Raw genomic sequence first — 15,645 nt, forward strand, 5'->3', positions numbered from 1 at the left:
AATCTGTGTATTAACCAGTTTAGAAATTTTCTTTTAGATTATATTAGCATGGAAACAATGTCTGCCTCCTCAAAACATCAATTGGCTGAATTTCATTCTCTCTGGTCCCCTCTGATTAGTTTTATCACATAGTGGTGGTGGTGGGTTGCTGGGTGATGGTGGGTCTCAGGCCCGGGCTGCTGCAACTGGTGTGACCGGGTGGTTTGTTTGTTTGTTTTTTGTAGAGGTCCTCCTGGGTGGGGTTGGGTTGAGTGGGGTGGGGCGGGATGGGTACCTTCTGGGGGTACAGTAGCTCCCGGAATATGGTCGCTGCAGGCCCCGAGCCTGGTGGACATCAGGCCCTCCTGCCCATTGTTGGCTCCCAGGTAGCGGGGATGCCTATTGCAGCCAGTCCCTGGCTGCCCTCTCTCGGGGAGAGTAGCTCCCCCGTTATATATCCCCATACCCCTCTCCCTTCTGGCTCCTGTACACAGCACACACTCACACATGAAGGGTTTTGGGGGCGTGTGTGTTCGGTGGGGTGTAGTGGATGGGGCCACGTAGGTGGTCCCCTTTGGTTGCACTCTGCAGTTCCCTGCCCCTGTTTTAATTACACCTTAGACATTACTACTTATCAAACACACTCACACACACACATTAGGTCTTGGGGGGTGGTTACACTGAGTGGCATCTGGTGGGCGGGGCTCTTTGGGTATGTAGGCTGCCCAGAGTGCCGCGCTCCCAGTTCTACAAGTTTGGCTGCCCCTCAATTTTAATTGCTCACTATTAGAAAATATTGAAGAGCCAGAAGGGTGAGGGGAGGGGTCTTCTTCGCACACCCCTGCTTCCTGGTGTCTGCTCGGGGCAGGAGGGGCCAGGAGGATTAATTAATTGTTCTGCTGGTTCGGGGTCTGTGGTGGCTGGGGGGTTGCTGGCCTCCTGGTGTGCCCGCTGCACTACACCCCAGCAGAGTCGAGGGAGGTAGGATGTGTGGATGTGTGGATGTATGGGACGTGAAAGTGTGTGTGGTAATGATTGGGCCTGGATCTGGGACTTGCTGTCGCCTGGCCTGCCTGTGTTTCTCCCGATGGGGCATCAGCGTTGCCTCTCCCCACTGCTCGCGACTTCACCCACCTGTGGGCACGTCTTGACTCCCAGGGCACTTGGCCAGGGGCGCTGGGGCAGGCGCTGACCCACTTTGTGGCTGTCTGGGGCGCTTGGCCCTCCTGGGTATTGGGTGGGGCCTCTGCCGGGGGGTTTGGGGGCGCTCGGGCTCCTGGGGCCCAGGTCCAGTGCACGGCCCATGTCTGGGCGGCTGGGGCCTGGCGGGGTCGGTGGGCTGTTGCCCCTGGTTCCCGGAGTGCCTCTGCCCTATGCTTATGGGGGCTCTTTCCGGGGGCTTCCTCTGCAGTCTTCTGGGTGGATGCGTGGTTGCCCCTGCGGTGGGCTGCCTGGGTTCTGTGCTCTGTGGGGGCTGCTGGTGGCCTGGGTCTTGTGGCCCTCTCTGCCTGCTTCTGATTGCTTGGGGGGGGGGCTGTGGATTGTGGCCCTGTACGCTTATACACTCATAACTAAGCACGGTTATCATGTAGGTCCTGTGCCATGGGTGTTGCATGTTCTCACACACACACACACACATTCATTAGTCCAGTAGCATGGTCACTAAGCAGTTGATGTATTATCATGTCGTCTCAGGTCATCTATATCCACAGCTGTGTTGTATGCGATTGCCGCTTCTTGTGCTTGTTTTTGTTTGTTTGTGTGTTTGTTTTTTCTCTGCTTGTCTGCTTTCAGGTGCTCCTGGTGGCGCTAAGGCTGGATTCCCCTCATAGGCCATGGATTGTTGTCTGTTTTGTTTTTTACAGGTGTAGCAGCTGGTTGTCTGGTTTTTGTTTCTATTTTTGTTCTGTTTCCTCTTCTTTCCTCTTCTTCTTTCCTTGTCCCCCGGTCCGGTTCAGTTCAGTTCATGTCATATATTGTAAACAGAAATAAATAAATTGGCATCAAGGGGAGCTTTACATTTATAAAACTTCCCTTGGCAAAACAAATCTGTTTGGCATCAAAGGTATTCAGACTACAATTCTTCTGACATAATGCTGAACAGGACAAGGGGAAAAAAAAGTAAAGAAGACAGTTCTGCCGAAAGCCAGGGATAGACCTGTTCTAAGTTCTATACTTTTTAAAAGGGGCGTGTTTATCAACTATGGAATTAGAAGATTTACAAAAATGGTCAAGTGCTAGATCTTCATCTTCATCTTCAGACAGATGGGAGAAGAAGTGTAGTTTTGTAGGAAATCACAAAATTATTACATAGAATTAGTGAAATCAATTGAAGAATGCCTTTCTGAAGAGCTGTTTACCACAGATGAGCAGCTTTGCGACCAAGCACATTGTAGATCGCTTTACTGCCAAAATGATCTAATTTAATGGATTGGTTTAGACATGCATAACAGCATTTTAAGAACAAAGAAAGAAACAAAAAGGGACAACGCTTCATGGTGGAAGGTGATGTATAAATAACTGTGTATATGATGAAGGGGGTGGCAACACCCATTCCGAAATCCCGCCATTCCGACATCCCGCTATTCCGACATCCCACCATTCCGACATACCACCATTCCGACATACCACCATTCCGACATGCAAACGTCCCACCATTCCGACATCCCACCATTGCGACATCCCGCTATTCTGACGTTCAAATGTCCCACCATTCCGACAAGGCTTTCCGTATAAGGAAATGTGTGTTACTCAACAGGTGAGTCCCTTCTTTCTGTTCATGCAATTTATATGTTTAACACATGTTTATAGACAAGCGTTATTAAAAACACAAAGTCTCGGCAACTGGAGGAGGAGAAGCAGTCCGCGGTGGTTTTCAATCACACACTCCAATGCCACTTGTTTCAACTTCCGAAAATTTAATCCAGGAAAAAAAGGCTTACAAACATGGACCAAAACGGCTCCATAACACGCACAAGAATCCAAAAGAAACGAAAGTTAACTAAAAGAAAGCAAATAAACAGTATGAAGTGGTCAAAATTGGTTTTACGCATGCCTATGTGCGTCTGGCACATGCGTCTTCGGGCTGTCCCACGTTGGTTTGTGGATGAAAGCTATATGTTCAGCTGTAATGTCATGTAAAAACAATCTCTACATGACATTTAGTCCCAGGTGTGACCAGTGAGGTCCTTAAGATATCAACAGGCTGTATAAAGCTACAACCGTTGCGGCTGTGTGTTTGTGCCAAATGCGCAAAACCCATCCGCGCTTCCCAAAATTGGAGTGAGTACTCATAAATCACGTGAATAACATGAATAAACGTTTTTACTGCATTTTGTTGTGTTTTATACGTTCTATGCTGTCATTTCTCTCTTCTCCTATTGGCAAGGCAAGGCAGAGTGCTCTCAACTGTGTCCTGTGCAGTAGCCGTGATATCTGTAATTGCAATTATTACTTTTGCATATGATGACAGCGTGCAAAAGACGCATGGGCTCTGTGGAGAGCTCCGCTCCAGCTGGCTGCTGTGACAGCTCACTGACACTGTATTTCTGCTTAATCAGTTTCAGTCTCGCCAGAGTTACATTAATATCTGTATTTTTATATTTGAAATTCAGGGGATTTTGATAATAGATTATTAAAGTTTGTTTGCGAGGCTGTGGCCTCTGCATGTGCAAAGCTTGTGCGCCAAACTTTAGGGCGTATTTGCGCCGGCATATCATTAGTGCAAAATGTTTTGGGTAAAAAATAGGCTATTAAAAGGAACTGTCGGAATGGCGGTATGTTAAAAAAAACAAAAAACATACCGCCATTCCGACCATAGGAGGAAAAAAGTGTCGGAATGGTGGGACGTTTGATAAAAAATTAAGTGTCGCCATTCCGACAATTGGAGACCCATGTCGGAATGGCGAGATGTCGGAATGGCAGCATGTAACCATGATGAAGGAGAGACCATTTGAGCAGCACAGCCATTTCGCAGCACAGGGACAGCAATCCAAGTTACAGGATCTCCCACGTGGTATCACCTGTCACATTGTGTCAAGGCATCAAAAGAAGAAAAAATCACCAAACTCAAGGACAAAAAGGACAAAGACTCCGGTGAACGAAGACAGAGGACTGACAAACCAGAAATACAAAAGGATTCTCGATATCAAGATCCAGAAGAAGAGGCTAACAATGCCACGAACACTTACGATGCTGGGAATGATGCCAGCAATGAACAGAGAAGAAGATTCAGTGTCATCAATCTGCATTACGTGCCTCTAATGAGGGGGTGAATATAGAATCCTCAACGATTACAACGTCTCTGGGAACTGTGACAACAACAAGGTTTAAACCATTTTGATATATATTGTAACCTATTGTCTAAGGAATAGTGCTGAAAATGAGGTAAATCTAATCCACCACTGTCCTTGGTCTTCTGTAGGGTTTTTAAACTAAGACGTGGTGGTTTGTTTTTCCACAGAAATTTGGAGATGCATGAATCTAGTGACTTAAACCAGATCATTGAGAACAAATAGTTAACTTTTGGTAGTATCATCATTTTAATGGATGTAACTCTCCCCATAAGTGATATAGGTAAGGACTTCCAACGAGAGATCGTCCTCTACTGTCTTTAATAATTGCACATAATTTAGCTTTGTTAGCTCTGAGAGCCTGGAGGAAATGTTTATGCCTAAATATCTAATATTTCCTGACTGTAAAGTGATCGCAGGTATATTATGGACCCTACAGTTAATGGACAGAACTGTGGTCTTAGACCAGTTGATAGAGTAGTCAGAAAGTGCTGAGAATTTATTTATGAGTGTGATCGTGTGACTGAGAGACGTCTGTGAGTTCTGAAGGAAAAGTAATACATCATCAGCATAAAGACTTATTTTATGCTCAATATTTTGGGATTAATTACTCACAAATGGGTAAGAAAAGGTAGTATTGCCAGACCATACATGATCAAAACAGGGAGCGGAGGTGGTTCAGCTGCAAGGTGTGAATGTCTGACTATAGTTTGTAAAAAGCGGGTAAGATAAGGTGCGAATGCCCGACAATGTATGATCAAAAGAGGGAGCGGAGGTTTTTGGCTACAAGAAGGTTTGAATGTCCGACCATAGTTTGTAAAAAGCGGGTAAGAAAAGGTTCAAATGCCTGACTATACACCATCAAAAGCGGGAGCGGAGGTGTTCGGCTACAAGAAGGTGTGAAAGTTCGACTGCAAGTAGGTGTGAATGTCAGATCATAATTTGTAAAAAGCTGATGAGAAAGGGTGAGAATGCCCGGCTATACACCATCAAATGCGGGAGCGGAAGTGTTCGGCTGTGAGTAGGTGTGAATGTCCAACCATAATTGCTGAAAAATGTGTTAGAAGAGACTAGAATGCCGGCCAAGACATCATCAAATGCGGGAGCGGAGTTGGTCGGCTGTGAGTAGGTGTGAATCTCCGAGCATAGTTTGTAAAAAGGGGGTAAGAATAGGTTCGAATGCCCGAACATACACTACCAAAACAGGGAGCTGAGGTGGCTCAGCTGCAAGGTGTGAATGTCTGACTATAGTTTGTAAATAAGGTGCGAATGCCCAACAATGTATAATCAAAAGAGGGAGCGGAGGTTTTCGGCTACAAGAAGGTTTGAATGTCCGACCATAGTTTGTAAAAAGCGGGTAAGAAAAGGTTCAAATGCCTGACTATACACCATCAAAAGCGGGAGCAGAGGTGTTCCGCTGTAAGACGGTGTGAATGTCCGACCATATTTGGTAAAAAGCGGGTAAGAAAAGGTTAAAATACCCGACTGTACACAATCAATAGCGGGAGAGTGTTCAGCTGCAAGAAGGTGTGAATGTCCACCCATAATTACTGAAAAATGGGTAAGAAAAGGTGAAAATGCCCAACCATACATCATCAAAAGCAGGAGTGGATGTGTTCGGCTACAAGAAGGTTTGAATGTCCGACCACAGTTTGTAAAAAGCGGGTAAGAAAAGGTTCGAATGCCCGAACATAGACCATCAAAAGAGGGAGCGGAGGTGTTCCGCTGTAAGAAGGTGTGAACGTCCGACTATAGTTGGTAAAAAGCGGGTAAGAAAAGGTTAAAATACCCGACTGTACACAATCAATAGCGGGAGCGGAGTTGTTTGGCTACAAGAAGGTGTGAAAGTCCGACCACGGTTTGTAAAAAGTGGGTAAGAAAAGGTTCGAATGCCCGAATATATACCATCAAAAGTGGAAGTGGATGTGTTCGGCTGCAAGAAGGTGTGAACGTCCGACCAAAGTTTGTAAAAAGCAGTTAAGAAAAGGTTCGAATATCCAACCAAACATAATCAAAAGCGAGAGCAGAGCTGTTCGACTGCAAGTAGGTGTGAATGTCAGATCATAATTTGCAAAAAGCTGATGAGAAAGGGTGAGAATGCCCGGCTATACACCATCAAATGCGGGAGCGGAAGTGTTCGGCTGTGAGTAGGTGTGAATGTCCGACCATAATTGCTGAAAAATGTGTTAGAAGAGACTAGAATGCCGGACAAGACATCATCAAATGCGGGAGCGGAGTTGTTCTGCTGTGAGTAGGTGTGAATCTCCGAGCATAGTTTGTAAAAAGGGGGTAAGAATAGGTTCGAATGCCCGAACATACACTATCAAAACAGGGAGCTGAGGTGGCTCAGCTGCAAGGTGTGAATGTCTGACTATAGTTTGTAAATAAGGTGCGAATGCCCAACAATGTATAATCAAAAGAGGGAGCGGAGGTTTTCGGCTACAAGAAGGTTTGAATGTCCGACCATAGTTTGTAAAAAGCGGGTAAGAAAAGGTTCAAGCGCCTGACTATACACCATCAAAAGCGGGAGCAGAGGTGCTCCGCTGTAAGACGGTGTGAATGTCCGACCATATTTGGTAAAAAGCGGGTAAGAAAAGGTTAAAATACCCGACTGTACACAATCAATAGCGGGAGAGGAGGTGTTCAGCTGCAAGAAGGTGTGAATGTCCACCCATAATTACTGAAAAATGGGTAAGAAAAGGTGCGAATGCCCAACCATACATTATCAAAAGCAGGTGTGAATGTCAGATCATAATTTGCAAAAAGCTGATGAGAAAGGGTGAGAATGCCCGACTATACACCATCAAATGCGGGAGCGGAGTTGTTCGGCTGTGAGTAAGTGTGAATCTCCGACCATAATTGCTGAAAAATGTGTTAGAAAAGGTAAGAATGCCGGTCCATACATCATCAAAAGCGGGAGAGGTGGTGTTCGGCTGCAAGTAGGTGTGAATGTCCAGCCATAATTACTAACAAACGGGTAAGAAAAGGTAGTATTGCCAGACCATACATGATCAAAGAAGGGAGCGGAGGTGGTTCAGCTGCAAGAAGGTGTGAATGTCCGACTAAAGTTCAAATATATTAACAAAAGCGGGAGGAGAGGTCTTCGGATGAGAGTGGTTGAGAATTTCCAAAAATAATCTATAAAATGCGGTGAAAAAAAAGGTGTGATAGAACACTAAAAGGTGGAGCGGAAGTGTTCGGCTGCAAGAAGGTGTGAATGTCCTACTATATTTGGTGAAAAGCAGGTGATGCAAGGTCTGAATGCCCAACCTTACATCATCAAAAGCGAGATCAAAGGTGTTTGGCTGCATGAAGGCCATAGTTTGCCAAAAGCGGGTAAGCTGCGAATGACCAACTAAATATCAACAAAAGGTCTTCGGATGCAAGTGGGTGTGAATATCCCACCATACAAGTATGGTGGAGAGGAAGCTGTGAACAGCCGACCATAGTTGGCAAAAAGCGGGTGAGAAAAGGTGCGAATGTCCAACCATACATGATCAAAACAGGGAGCGGAGGTGTTTGGCTGTGACAAGGTGTGAATGTCCACCCAAAATTAATGAAAAGCGGGCAACAAGTAGGTTTGAAAACCTAACCATACATCATCAAAATCAGGAGTGGATGTGTTCGGCTACAAGAAGGTTTGAATGTCCGAGCATAGTTTGTAAAAAGCGGGTAAGAAAAGGTTCGAATGCCCAAACATACACCATCAAAAGAGGGAGAGGAGGTGTTCCGCTGTAAGAAGGTGTGAATGTCAGACCATAGTTGGTAAAAAACGGGTAAGAAAAGGTTAAAATACCCGACTGTACACAATCAATAGCGGGAGCGGATGTGTTTGGCTACAAGAATGTGTGACAGTCCGACCAAGGTTTGTAAAAAACGGGTAAAAAAAGGTGTGAATGCCCGACAATGTATGATCAAAAGAGGGAGCGGAGGTTTTCGGCTACAAGAAGGTGTGAAAGTTCAGCCATGGTTTGTAAAAAGCTGCTAAGAAAAGGTGCGGAGGTTTTCGGCTACAAGAAGGTTTGAATGCCCAAGCATACATCATCAAAAGAAGGAGTGGATGTGTTCGGCTACAAGAAGGTTTGAATGTCCAAGCATAGTTTGTAAAAAGCGGGTAAGAAAAGGTTCGAATGCCCAAACATACACCATCAAAAGAGGGAGCGGAGGTGTTCCGCTGTAAGAAGGTGTGAATGTCCGACCATAGTTGGTAAAAAGTGGGTAAGAAAAGGTTAAAATACCCGACTGTACACAATCAATAGCGGGAGCGGATGTGTTTGGCTACAAGAATGTGTGAAAGTCGGACCATGGTTTGTAAAAAACGGGTAAGAAAAGGTGCGAATGCCCGACAATGTATGATCAAAAGAGGGAGCGAAGGTTTTTGGCTACAAGAAGGTTTGAATGTCCGACCATAGTTTGTAAAAAGCGGGTAAGAAAAGGTTCAAATTCCTGACTATACACCATCAAAAGCGGGAGAGGAGATGTTCCGCTGTAAGACGGTGTGAATGTCCGACCATAGTTGGTAAAAAGTGGGTAAGAAAAGGTTAAAATACCCCACTGTACACAATCAATAGCGGGAGCGGATGTGTTTGGCTACAAGAATGTGTGAAAGTCCGACCATGGTTTGTAAAAAACGGGTAAGAAAAGGTGCGAATGCCCGACAATGTATGATCAAAAGAGGGAGCGGAGGTTTTTGGCTACAAGAAGGTTTGAATGTCCGACCATAGTTTGTAAAAAGCGGGTAAGAAAAGGTTCAAATGCCTGACTATACACCATCAAAAGAGGGAGCGGAGGTGTTCCGCTGTAAGACGGTGTGAATGTCCGACCATAGTTGGTAAAAAGCGGGTAAGAAAAGGTTAAAATACCCGACTGTACACAATCAATAGGGGGAGCGGAGTTGTTCGGCTACAAGAAGATGTGAAAGTCCAACCATGGTTTGTAAAAAGCTGGTAAGAAAAGGTTCGAATGCCCGAATATATACCATCAAAAGCGGAAGCGGAGGTGTTCGGCTGCAAGAAGGTGTGAACGTCCGACCAAAGTTTGTAAAAAGCAGTTAAGAAAAGGTTCGAATATCCAACCAAACATAATCAAAATCGGGAGCAGAGCTGTTCGACTGCAAGTAGGTGTGAATGTCCAGCCATAATTACTCACAAACGGGTAAGAAAAGGTAGTATTGCCAGACCATACATGATCAAAACAGGGAGCTGAGGTGGTTCAGCTGCAAGGTGTGAATGTCTGACTATAGTTTGTAAAAAGCGGGTAAGACAAGGTGCGAATGCCCGACAATGTATGATCAAAAGAGGGAGTGGAGGTCTTCGGCTGCAAGGTCTGAATGTCCAACCATAATTTCTAAAAACCGGGTAAGAAAAGGCTCGAAAGCCCGACTATACACAATCAAAAGCGGGAGCGGGAGGTTTTCAGCTGCAAATCCTTCACTCAAACCAAGTGAAAACTGCTTTGTCCTTCATATTTATCAATGTCTAGATCGACTTCAACAAAGAACAACATTGTACTTTGCAGTAAAGAAAGAGCAAATCAAAAGTTTTAGGAATCCGAGAATAAGCTTATTTTCATGAGTTCTGCACGATTATTGATTTTACTATAAATGAATGCCTTCACTCAAACTGTGTTAAAACTGCTTTGTCCTTCATATTTATCAATGTCTAGATTGACTTCAACAAAGAACAACACTGGATTTTGCAGTAGAAGAAAGAGCAACACTGAAGGATCAGTAATCCGAGAATAAGCTTATTTTCATACGTTCTGCATGATTTGGGATTTTATGTATAAAATGAATTCCTTCACTCAAACCAAGTTAAAACTGCTTTGTCCTTCATATTTATCAATGTCTAGATCGACTTCAACAAAGAACAACATTGTATTTTGCAGTAGAAGAAAAAGGAACACTGGAGGATCAGGAATCCGAGAATAAGCTTACTTTCATGAGTCCTGCACGATTTCGGATTTTCCTATAAAATGAACTGCTTTGCTCAAACCAAGTTAAAATTGCTTTGTCCTTCATAGTTATCCATGTCTAAAATGTATCAAGCATAAAGTTCCTCATATTACCCTGAATGAGAAAGAAGCATCCATTTGGTTGAGCAATACGTTCCTTTTGCGGAGTTATGCATGATTTCGGATTTTTCTATATAATTCATTCCTATTGATTGTGTACAATCGGGTATTTTAACCTTTTCTTACCCGCTTTTTACCAACTATGGTCAGACATTCACACCGTCTTACAGCGGAACATCTCCGCTCCTGCTTTTGATGGTGTATAGTCAGGCATTTGAACCTTTTCTTACCCGCTTTTTACAAACTATGGTCGGACATTCAAACCTTCTTGTAGCCGAAAACCTCTGCTCCCTCTTTTGATTATACATTGTCAGGCATTCGCACCTTATCTTACCCGCTTTTTACAAACTATAGTCAGACATTCACACCTTGGTGCTGAACCACCTCAGCTCCCTGTTTTGATCATGTATGGTCTGGCAATACTACCTTTTCTTACCCGTTTGTGAGTAATTATGGCTGGACATTCACACCTACTTGCAGTCGAACAGCTCTGCTCCCGCTTTTGATTATGTTTGGTTGGATATTCGAACCTTTTCTTAACTGCTTTTTACAAACTTTGGTCGGACGTTCACACCTTCTTGCAGCCGAACACCTCCGCTTCCGCTTTTGATGGTATATATTCGGGCATTCGAACCTTTTCTTACCAGCTTTTTACAAACCATGGTTGGACTTTCACATCTTCTTGTAGCCGAACAACTCCGCTCCCCCTATTGATTGTGTACAGTCGGGTATTTTAACCTTTTCTTACCCGCTTTTTACCAACTATGGTCGGACATTCACACCGTCTTACAGCGGAACACCTCCGCTCCCTCTTTTGATGGTGTATAGTCAGGCATTTGAACCTTTTCTTACCCGCTTTTTACAAACTATGGTCGGACATTCAAACCTTCTTGTAGCCAAAAACCTCCGCTCCCTCTTTTGATCATACATTGTCGGGCATTCGCACCTTTTCTTACCCGTTTTTTACAAACCATGGTCGGACTTTCACACATTCTTGTAGCCAAACACATCCGCTCCCGCTATTGATTGTGTACAGTGGGGTATTTTAACCTTTTCTTACCCACTTTTTACCAACTATGGTCGGACATTCACACCGTCTTACAGCGGAACATCTCCTCTCCCGCTTTTGATGGTGTATAGTCAGGAATTTGAACCTTTTCTTACCCACTTTTTACAAACTATGGTCGGACATTCAAACCTTCTTGTAGCCAAAAACCTTCGCTCCCTCTTTTGATCATACATTGTCGGGCATTCGCACCTTTTCTTACCCGTTTTTTACAAACCATGGTCCGACTTTCACACATTCTTGTAGCCAAACACATCCGCTCCCGCTATTGATTGTGTACAGTCGGGTATTTTAACCTTTTCTTACCCACTTTTTACTAACTATGGTCGGACATTCACACCTTCTTACAGCGGAACACCTCCGCTCCCTCTTTTGATGGTGTATGTTTGGGCATTCGAACCTTTTCTTACCCGCTTTTTACAAACTATGCTTGGACATTCAAACCTTCTTGTAGCCGAACACATCCACTCCTTCTTTTGATGATGTATGCTTGGGCATTCAAACCTACTTTTTACCCGCTTTTCATTAATTTTGGGTGGACATTCACACCTTGTCACAGCCAAACACCTCCGCTCCCTGTTTTGATCATGTATGGTTGGACATTCGCACCTTTTCTCACCCGCTTTTTGCAAACTATGGTCGGCTGTTCACAGCTTCCTCTCCACCATACTTGTATGGTGGGATATTCACACCCACTTGCATCCGAAGACCTTTTGTTGATATTTAGTTGGTCATTCGCAGCTTACCCGCTTTTGGCAAACTATGGCCTTCATGCAGCCAAACACCTCTGAACACGCTTTTGATAATGTAAGGTTGGGCATTCAGACCTTGCTTCACCTGCTTTTCACCAAATATAGTCGGACATTCACACCTTCTTGCAGCCGAACACTTCCGCTCCACCTTTTAGTGTTCTATCACACCTTTTTTTCACCGAATTTTATAGATTATGGTTGGAAATTCTCAACCACTCTCATCCGAAGACCTCTCCTCCCGCTTTTGTTAATATATTTGAACTTTAGTCGGACATTCACACCTTCTTGCAGCTGAACCACCTCCGCTCCCTGTTTTGATCATGTATGGTCTGGCAATACTACCTTTTCTTACCCGTTTGTGAGTAATTATGGCTGGACATTCACACCTACTTGCAGCCGAACACCACCTCTCTCGCTTTTGATGATGTATGGACCGGCATTCTTACCTTTTCTAACACATTTTTCAGAAATTACGGTCGGAGATTCACACCTACTCACAGCCGAACAACTCCGCTCCCGCATTTGATGGTGTGCAGTCGGACATTCTCACCCTTTCTCATCAGCTTTTTGCAAATTATGATCTGAAATTCACACCTACTTGCAGTCGAAAAGCTATGCTCCCGCTTTTGATTATGTTTGGTTGGATATTCAAACCTTTTCTTAACTGCTTTTTACAAACTTTGGTTGGACGTTCACACCTTCTTGTAGACGAACACATCCACTCCTTCTTTTGATGATGTATGGTTTGGCATTCGCACCTTTTTTTTACCCATTTGTCAGGAATAATGGGTGGACATTCACACCTTCTTGCAGCTGAACACCTCCTCTCCCACTTATGATCATGTGCGGTTTGATTTTCGAAAATTTTCTTTCATGTTTTCTAGCAATTATTGATGGACATTTAGACCTTCTTGCAGCTGAACACCTCCGCTCCTGCTTTTGATCATACCTTGTCAGGCATTCGCACCATGTCTTACCCGCTTTTTCCAAACTTTAGTCGAACATTTACACCTTTTTGCAGCCGAACACCACCTCTCTCGCTTTTGATGATGTATGGTCCGGCATTCTTTCCTTTTCTAACACATTTTTCAGCAATTATGGTCGGACATTCACACCTACTCAGAGCCGAACACCTCCGCTCCCGCATTTGATGGTGTATAGTCGGGCATTCTCACCCTTTCGCATCAGCTTTTTGCAAATTATGATCTGACATTCACACCTGCTTTTGACAATGTATGGTTGGGCATTTGCACCTTTTTTTACCCATTTTTCAGGAATTATGGGTGGACATTCACACCTTCTTGCAGCTGAACACCTCCTCTCCTTCTTATGATCATGTGCGGATGATATTCGAAAATTTTCTTTCATGTTTTAAAGCAATTATTGATGTACACTCAGACCTTCTTGCAGCTGAACCACTCTGCTCCCGCTTTTGATGGTGTATAGTCGGGCTTTCGAGCCTTTCCTTCCCGGTTTTTACAAATTATGGTTGGACATTCAGACCTTCTTGCAGCCGAACACATCCGCTCCCTCTTTTGATCATACATTGTCGGGCATTCGAACCTTTTCTTACCCGCTTTTTACAAACCATGGTTGGACTTTCACACCTTCTTGTAGCCGAACAACTCCGCTCCCGCTATTGATTGTGTACAGTCGGGTATTTTAACCTTTTCTTACCCGCTTTTTACCAACTATGGTCGGACATTCACACCGTCTTACAGCGGAACACCTCCGCTCCGCGCTTTTGATGGTTTATAGTCAAGCATTTGAACCTTTTCTTACCCGCTTTTTACAAACTATGGTTGGAGTTTCACACCTTCTTGTAGCCGAACAACTCCGCTCCCGCTATTGATTGTGTACAGTCGGGTATTTTAACCTTTTCTTACCCGCTTTTTACAAACTATAGTCAGACATTCACACCTTGGTGCTGAACTACCTCAGCTCCCTGTTTTGATCATGTATCATCTGGCAATACTACCTTTTCTTACCCGTTTGTGAGTAATTATGGCTGGACATTCACACCTACTTGCAGTCGAACAGCTCTGCTCCCGCTTTTGATTATGTTTGGTTGGATATTCGAACCTTTTCTTAACTGCTTTTTACAAACTTTGGTCGGACGTTCACACCTTCTTGCAGCCGAACACCTCCGCTTCCGCTTTTGATGGTATATATTCGGGCATTCGAACCTTTTCTTAGCAGCTTTTTACAAACCATGGTTGGACTTTCACACCTTCTTGTAGCCGAACAACTCCGCTCCCGCTATTGATTGTGTACAGTCGGGTATTTTAACCTTTTCTTACCCGCTTTTTACCAACTATGGTCGGACATTCACACCGTCTTACAGCGGAACACCTCCGCTCCCTCCTTTGATGGTGAATGTTCGGGCATTCGAACCTTTTCATGTCCTCATTCATGTACACATTCTTCAGGAATCCGAAAATAAGCTCTATTTTACGAGTTATGCACGAATTCGGATTCTCCTATAAAACGAATTCCTTAACTCAAACCAAGTTAAGACTGCTTTTGTCCTTCATATTAATTCATGTCTAATCAAGTTTCAATGATAAACAACGTTGTACTTTGTAGAATGAGAAAGAACTTCTTCAGCAATAAGCATCTCTCGACAAATGACGAAATACAGATTTTGCTATAAAATTAATTGCAATCAGCCTGACTTAAAACTGTTTGTCTTCCTTATTTATCCACTTCAAATCAAGTTTCAACAATTAAAAAAATTTTGTATTTTGAGAAAGAACAACTTAATCTCGAGCAATCAGTATAAAAAGAGGGTAAGCAAAGGTGCGAATGTCAAACCATACATGATCAAGACAGGGAGCGGAGGTGTTTGGCTGCGACAAGGTGTGAATGTCCACCCATAATTAATGAAAAGCGGGCAACAAGTAGGTGCGAATGCCCAACCATACATCATCAAAAGCAGGAGTGGATATGTTCGGCTACTAAAAGATGTGAAAGTCTGACTATGGTTTGTAAAAAGCGGGTAAGAAAAGGTGCTAATGCCCGACAATGTATGATTAAAAGAGGGAGTGGAGGTTTTCGGCTGTAAGAAGGTCTGAATGTCCAACTATAATTTGTAAAAACCGTGGAAGAAAAGGCTTGAAAGCCCGACTATACATCATCATAAGCGGGAGAGGAGGTGTTCAGCTGCAAGAAGGTGTGAATGTCCACCCATAATTACTGAAAAATGGGTAAGAAAAGGTGCGAATGCCCAAACATACATCATCAAAAGCAGGAGTGGATGTGTTGGGCTACAAGAAGGTTTGAAAGTCCAACCATGGTTTGTAAAAAACGGGTAAGAAAAGGTGCGAATGCCCGACAATGTATGATCAAAAGAGGGAGCGGAGGTTTTTGGTTACAAGAAGGTTTGAATGTCCGACCATAGTTTGTAAAAAGCGGGTAAGAAAAGGTTCGAATGCCCAAACATACACCATCAAAAGAGGGAGCGGAGGTGTTCCGCTGTAAGAAG

Source organism: Leuresthes tenuis, unplaced genomic scaffold, assembly GCF_036924035.1.
Source record: "Leuresthes tenuis unplaced genomic scaffold, fLeuTen1.0.hap1 SCAF_8, whole genome shotgun sequence".
NCBI lineage: Eukaryota > Metazoa > Chordata > Actinopteri > Atheriniformes > Atherinopsidae > Leuresthes > Leuresthes tenuis.